At 42.6% G+C, this 7,478-nt stretch overlaps 1 protein-coding gene across 2 annotated transcripts in view; it reads left to right on the top strand.

Moving 5' to 3' along the window:
* The window catches only part of MPPED2 (metallophosphoesterase domain containing 2), a 158,383-nt gene that overhangs the window by 11,323 nt on the left and 139,582 nt on the right, over positions 1-7,478 (top strand). The window lies entirely within an intron of this gene.

Raw genomic sequence — 7,478 nt, 5'->3', positions numbered from 1 at the left:
GGGGGGGGGGGCCCGGCCTAAAGCCGTGTAAGGGGCCCCAACATTTCTGATGGCAGCCCTGATTGTAATGGAATGTAATGGAGACTGTCACAGGTCAGCTCAGTAGATCCGGAGATGAGCGAACACATACCGGGTTCGCTCACCTATCGATCCTGTCACGGCTCTCTGCCGTGACAGGGGGGGGACTGGATTCCCCTCTCCCCGCTCCGATCTGCCAGCGCTGACTGGCAGAACGGACGGGGGAGGGGGCGGGTACAGCTGGCTCTGCCTCTAGATAGGCAGAGCCAGCTGTCACTCACACAGCTGGGCCGATCCCGACGTCCAGGTCAGGATCCGCTCCGGCGTCTCAGTATACCGCGAGCTGTAGCTCGCGGTATACTGAGCTTAGGGTAACGGGAGGACGCTAGTTTGTGTCCTCCTGTTACCCTAAGGAGAACTATGGGGAAAAACACTGACCCCATAGTTCTCCTTTAAGGAGACGCTGTCACAATGTTGAAAAAAGATTTAGCTTGTAAGTACTTTCCTGTAATTCCTTTTTCTGCACATATTATGAATTCACTTTTTTTAATTCCAGTTTTGTTCATGTAACTTCCTTCAGAATTAAAATTTAAAAATGGTCCAAGCTTTAACCAATACAAAACAATAGCAATAGCAACCACAGATGAGTTATGTGTGTTAAGTGGAGTGAGACTGTAGGGGCTCTGCACTGGCAATTTTGACTTTTACAACTCGGTTGCCAAGCATTTATTTTTCTGAATGGTTTATGTGGATTGACACATGCGTGGAAAAGTTGGTGTTTCCCACTTTAGCTGTCTCTGCTAAGTGTGAGTCAGGATATCAAAGAAACCTCTATATCTTGTTGGCTTCTATAGACCTTCTTCTTTTTTTTTTTTTTAAGTTATGGCATCCTCTCTCATTTAAAACCTCTAGGCACCCCCAGAGGGACCCTGTGCATAAACATAAAAAAGTGGGTCTCCCCCTTAACATCAAAGTGCCCCCTTCAAAACAAGATCCTTCATTCACATCAGAGTCACCCTTTGCATCAGAAGCCCCCCCCCCCCTTCACATTAGGAGCCCCACTTTCACACCAGACTTCCCCTTCTACATCAGGAGCCACATTCACATCAGTCTTCATTTCCCCCTTCACATCACTATCCCACTATTACCTCAGTGTGCCACAGCATCCTGGTTGATAAAGGCTACTATAGACAAAAGCATTGAGGTTTGGGTACACATGAAACATTGGGTACCAGCAGAATTTCCATGTACCTCAATGGTACAATTTTGAGTCTGCGTTAGATGTGCTCTGTGTTGAGTTATGTTTCCTGAATGCAGCATGTCCTGTCCGAGATTAATTTGCATTGCAGGTAAAAGCAAGCCTTTTGCGTTTGGACTGCTATACATTCTAATGTAAGCGTCTGTGCTTGTCTGTAATGCTTGTGTACACAAGCCACTGTAATAAAACTTTTCAGCACGTCATTGTTGTCCTCGTTTGACCCTTTTGCGTATTTCGGTAGTATACATCTTTATATTCTAAATATACGATCAGCGAATGCATCTTCTGGTTAGTTATTTTCCCAGCTTTGCCTTTCTCTAGGCAGAAAAAACCTTTGCTCTCCAAGACTGCTTGTTTGACTCCGAGTTGTTAATGTAAATTTGACTCTACCCCAGCATTATGCAGCATATGGGCACACGCCTCGTCTAGGGGTTGTAAAATAATAAAGTGACTGGCCAGTGTTTTACCATCTGTCTCGGAATGGGCATTTGTTGAAAATTAACCATTAGACAATACACCGCGGCCTCCAATTTGATAAATTGCACCGTTGATTTGTTTTTGCAGCGCTCGCTTGTATTGGGGAAATGATTGAATGGAATTTTAACAAGAAGGCATAAAGTCTAATGTGATAAAAAATGTATAAAGAGTTAAAGTAGTGTTAAATGACCGGTAATGCCTTTCAAGCTCGGAGCAGGTTGGCCTTACCGTATTTTACTATTCAAAAGAACAAAGCATGCTAGACTGAATAGTGGTAATAATAGTAAATTAATTGCAATGATTGATACTGGAAAAAAAGAACAAACATTGAGTTTTGTCCACAGCGATTGATCAGTATCCTTGTTGAATTTTCCCTTTTGAGGAGTAAGACCTTATTGTTGGCTACTGGCAGAAGTTGCAGGTTTATGCTCATTTTCACTTCTTTGGTTTTAAAACCGATATAAACCCAATCACTAAAATCTCATATAGGCTTCAACATGTTAAAGAGGAACTCCACCCCCTCCTCCATATTTTTTTTACATCCTCTCTTACCTGTTAAGATTGGGCTCTCACCAGAAAATATACTCGCCTGTCCAACTAGTCCAACACTGTCTTGCTGTGATCCGCCAATCCACTGCCACAGCACGGCGCTTGCACTGCCTCTTATGTGACATTATCAGGAGCCGGCCTTCTCTTCCGGTTCTGCAGCTTTTCCCTATTGGCACATGGCCAGATCCATCCTCAGGTCGCTCTGTGTTCCTGCTCCTGCAGTCTCCTGGGCTGTGTGATGGGGACATGTCATTCTTGCCTAGACAAGAATGGCAGCGGGTGGTGGGGTTGGCCCAAAAAAATTAAAAAATAAATGAACAAACCCCCCCCCACCATTTTATATTGTGGAGGGGGGACTGCAGGGAGCTGGACACTGTTGGTCCGCTTTAATGTAATTTTTAAAATGGTTCTCCTTTTAAATGTGCAGCTTTCATAAAAAGAATAGCTGGCGATCTTGGCATGTGCTTGCGTGGCTTTCCTCTGGGTACTTCCACACTCCAAAGACATGCTGGAAGGTTAACTGGCTCCTGTCTAAATCAGCCCTGTATGTCTGCATGTGATGTAGGGACCTTAGATTGTTAGCTCCTTGAGGGAAGGGACTGATGTGAATGTGCAGTATGTATGCACTGTTTAAATTGTCAGCTCTATATAAATACCTGTAATAAATAATAAAAGGCCTTGTTCAGGCACCTCCTATTATTGGGTGACAACTTCCAATAATGTGCAACCGATGCTGGAGCAAGTGAATGTAGACTAGAATTGGCTGTCTGAAAATGGCCGGAGGAGATCCGCAGTACCGAGAAGCAAAAAAAAGTGAAAATAGTATTTTTTGAAAAAGTGTTGACACTTATTTGTGACACATCCAGCCAGCGCGTATTAGAATTTTTTAATATCCGCCACCAGTTAGCTATGTTAAAGCTTACAGCGAAGCGAGGCCCTTTGGGTTGCAAGGGTTATAAGTTTGCTAGATCTAGAGGGAATGCGAAGAGGCTGTATTACTTCCCCTAACCCCTGCTTTGCTAGTTTCAGATGCCCTCCTCTTCTTGTTGACTCTCTGGGCTATGGACGGTCCCTTTGCATCATGACGTGCAATGCAGAGCTCTTAGTCTAACAGAGGAGGCTTCTCGGGGCCGGTCGCACAGATGTAGAGAGCCTCCTGTAGCAAGGAATAAGGGAAGTATTGAGCTGGCCATGCACTATTAGAATTGCGTATGAACGTTTACTTGAAGTCGTTCATCAGAACATTCGATCTTGCCATCGTTGAGTCAACTAAGTTCATTCAAGAGACCTTAAAAATTTCATCCAGACAGCTACTTAAGTGAAACCCCAGACGTAATAACAGGCTTCTTTTGTTCTTGGCACATTACAATAGGTACGATTTTTTTTTTTCCCAGATGAAAATCACATCCACAGTTAGAATTTGGTTAGTTCCTGCTATTCAATTCCATTCTACTCCTTCAATTTTCCTCATCAATGTGGTTGAAAATGAAGGCCGATTAGACCCAACTAACCATTAGAAACTCAAACGAACTTACTGAAAATGAAAATGGTTGAACAAAGTTCTACTGGTGTGTGGTCAGCTTAACTCGTTATCCCTCTGCCCCTAGCGTTATTAATGAGCATAATGAGTGCAGGAGGGAGAACGGGCCACTGCAAAGGTATTTTTTTTTTTGTGCCCAGAGTTGGGCTTTAACTCCTCCAGAATCTGAGAAAATCAACACCAGACGATTCTGAAGCAATTACCAAACGCTGCCCAGCACCTGTATAGTATTCAGGTGGCCATACACTTTACAACCATCGCAAGACCTTAGTCTTGCGATGGTTGTAAAGTAATTAAAAAAAACGTACGATCTGCCCATCTTGGACAGGCAGATCGTACTTGTGATCATCGCAAGCCCGCCCCCCTGAGGGACGGGTTTCCGATGACCGCAATGCTGAACGGGCAGTGTGCGTGTGCGCACACTGGCCCGTGCGGCATTGATCTTACGATCATGCTAAAAACCAGCCGAAAATCGTACGATTCTTGGCTGGTTTTCTAGCATGCTCCTTAGACAAAAGACATGCGAACGTACAGTAAAAACGGTCGCACGTCTTCCATACACTTTGCGATTCTCGTACGATCATGGGATTTCCCGCGATTATCGTGCGATAATTGCACAGTGTATGGGCACCTTTTTAGAGTAAAGTTTGGGAAGGGTTTTCATTGACTTGTACTGCATGGCTTCAGTAAGTGTCCACCTGCTTGCAAAGCAAATGCTTGTCTTAAATGTGAACTTGTACTAAGGCTCTGTTCACACCTAGGCGTATCGAATATGTGCGTTTGTCACGCGTTTCGTGACACGAGTTTTTACCACGTTTCCGAGGGCTACTTGGCTGTATCCCAATCGAAACGCACAACAAAAACGCTGCAAAGAAGCTCATGTACCTTTTCAAGCGTAGGCCGTTTTGTAGCGCGTTCAGAAGGGCTGAAATACGGCAAGGTGTGAACCATACCCATAGAAAACAATGGGATTTTCATGTTTGAGCGTTTTGTAGAGCGTTCGTAGAGCGTTGAACGCGCTACAAAACGTACAGGTGTGAACCAGGCCTAACACATTCACTAACATTTACAAGACTAACCAAACCACTTGGGAAGCTTCATCTAAATGCTTACCAAACGTCTGCTGTTAACATCTACAGTATATGAACAGACCCCCAAATGAGTCTTGAAGGATTTTATTTTCCTTTTATACAATCTGTTTATTATATAAGCGCTGAGCAAATTGTTGGCACTATATAAATCCTGTATAATAATAATAATTATAGAGTTTTACAATCCATAATCAAGACATGGAGAAAAAAGAGGTAACGCACTTATGACAGATACAAACTCACCTTTACTTGGATATCAAAACTATCAAAATAGAAAATATCTATACATTTGTATTAGACTTTTCAACTGTATCTCAAGGGAATATAACTCTGGACTGAGTTTGTTGAAATGATTCATGTTTTGCTCAGTTTGTTCTCGTGTGTATGGGTATATACATACTATTACATAATTAGTAAATAGTGGCTAGGTAAAGTATTCCTGCATTGTTAGGTCCATGTAAATAAAGATTCATTTAAAGGCTTTAAAGGAGAACTATGAGGTGAGTGCTTTTCACTCACCTCATAGTTCTAGCCGACCTGTGACAATGACACTGTCACAGGTCGGCTCAGTAGATCGGGAGGTGAGCGAACACATACCGGCGTTCGCTCACTTCTTGATCCTGTCACAGCTCTCTGCCGTGACAGGGGAGTGGCTGGATTCCCCCCTCCCTGCTCCGGTATACTGAGCTTAGGGTGACGGGAGGACGCTAGTTTGTGTCCTCCCGTACCCTTAGGAGAACTATAGGAAAAGCCCTAACCCCATAGTTCTCTTTTAATTGTTCCCATGGTAGTCATGCCTGCAGACCTTGTCCTTGGGACACTTTCCCTCTGAGATCATAGTTTCTATTCTCTGAATAATATTTAGTTCATAGACCCACCTGGAATCCTATTTAAAATCTATTTCTACTGTTTTGTTTTTGCTGAATGTAAAATATTTACAAATACATTTCCTGTTATGTTTGAAAACAATATTATTTGTATTTTTGAAACAAATGCTCCAGTTTTAATATCAAAGCTGTTTGTTGTTAAAGCTCTTCTCCAGACATACCAAAAAACTACCCTTGCAGTGGGGCTACCACCGCACTGCAAGAGTTAAGTGCTCTTTTTTTTTTTTTTCTAGGGGATCAGAGTATAGCAGATTTACTTTATCTGATTCTCGCTCCTGTTGGTTACCTTAGGGCTACTAGACTGCTCCCACAGCCTTTTCTCCCCTTAGAACCGTTGATGTCATCATGTCTAATGCAGGTTACATAGACTACATTAGATGTGAGGATGTCGAGGGACATTTCACCAGCCGGAGCCTAGGGGGAGAAGAGCGCTGGTCGCTGGGGGAGCGGAGATTAGGTAAGTAAATTTGCTTTACTCCAGCCCCCGCGACAAAAAGGAGCACTTAACCCTTGCAGTGCTGGAGTAGTCCAACTGCAAGAACTCTGTTTGCCCGGAGATGGGCTTTTAATGTAGCAAAGTGTTGTATTGAAACAGCACACTTGTCATACTTGACATCCTTTGCTTGTTGCATTGTCAGTATTTGAAAACATGTAGTAGCTACAAAAAACATAATACCCAACTGCAAAAAAAAAAACAAAAAATGCATAAAAAAGCTAGTAAAAAAGAATGTCAGTCAGTGTACATAACAGAGTCAGGGGCTGACTTAGCAACATCCAAAAAAATTTAAATAAAATAAATATACACACACACACACACAAACACACACACACACACACTATAAAGCTAAATACGCGTGCGCTTGGCAACCAACCAGAATCTGTCTTTAATTTTTTTTTGCCTGTGCTATGAAAAATTAAACTTTGCTTCTAATTCGTCTCGCGCAACAATTTAACTTTTATTTGTTCTGATTCATTTAAATTATTACCGCATTTGGCTTTATGCATTATGCATAAAAAATAAAAAGGGAGAAGAGACCTGCTGCTCTAGCAACCAGGCCTAGCTTTGATATTATTTTCTAACCATAACTAGAAAAAATACATATTTAGGCTTGTGATATGGTCATAATTTCTGCTTGATTTTATATTAAAATACTAACTGGATTTTCAGTTTAAATCAGCCAAATGTATTTCAGGTGCATCAAAACAAAGGGTGTGCAAGGTCTTACAGTTCATATTCTTCAGAAAGCAGATGCAGCCTGAGTAGAAAAGACTGCCAGCACGATGCAGACAAGGCCTCTTGCTCTCTGTGTGGAACCAGTGGTCCTTTGCCGAGGTCCAACATGACCTCTGCCAAGTCAGAGCTAGAGCTGCTCAAACAATAGGGAGTTTGAGCTTTGGGGTTGAAGAGAGATCCTGTTTCCAGGTGCCATTGTCTGCAAGCATAATGCCCACAGCAGATAACACAAGTCTCACAGAGGAATTCGTGAGACTCATGCAATTGGCCCCATTCAGTTCGAATGGTGACAAATCTCATGACTGGATGTCCAGAAATACAAATCTCTTGAGAAGTAAAATAGCTCCCTTATGTGTATTCCAACCTGTATTTATTGCTGTTTGCTTGGAATTAATTTTTTCTCTCTTTCTCTGGTGTCCCCAAA

This window comes from Nanorana parkeri, unplaced genomic scaffold, assembly GCF_000935625.1.
Source record: "Nanorana parkeri isolate BGI_ZX_2015 unplaced genomic scaffold, ASM93562v1 scaffold30, whole genome shotgun sequence".
Taxonomy (NCBI): Eukaryota; Metazoa; Chordata; class Amphibia; order Anura; family Dicroglossidae; genus Nanorana; species Nanorana parkeri.
This window is presented reverse-complemented; position numbering and strand designations above follow the sequence as displayed.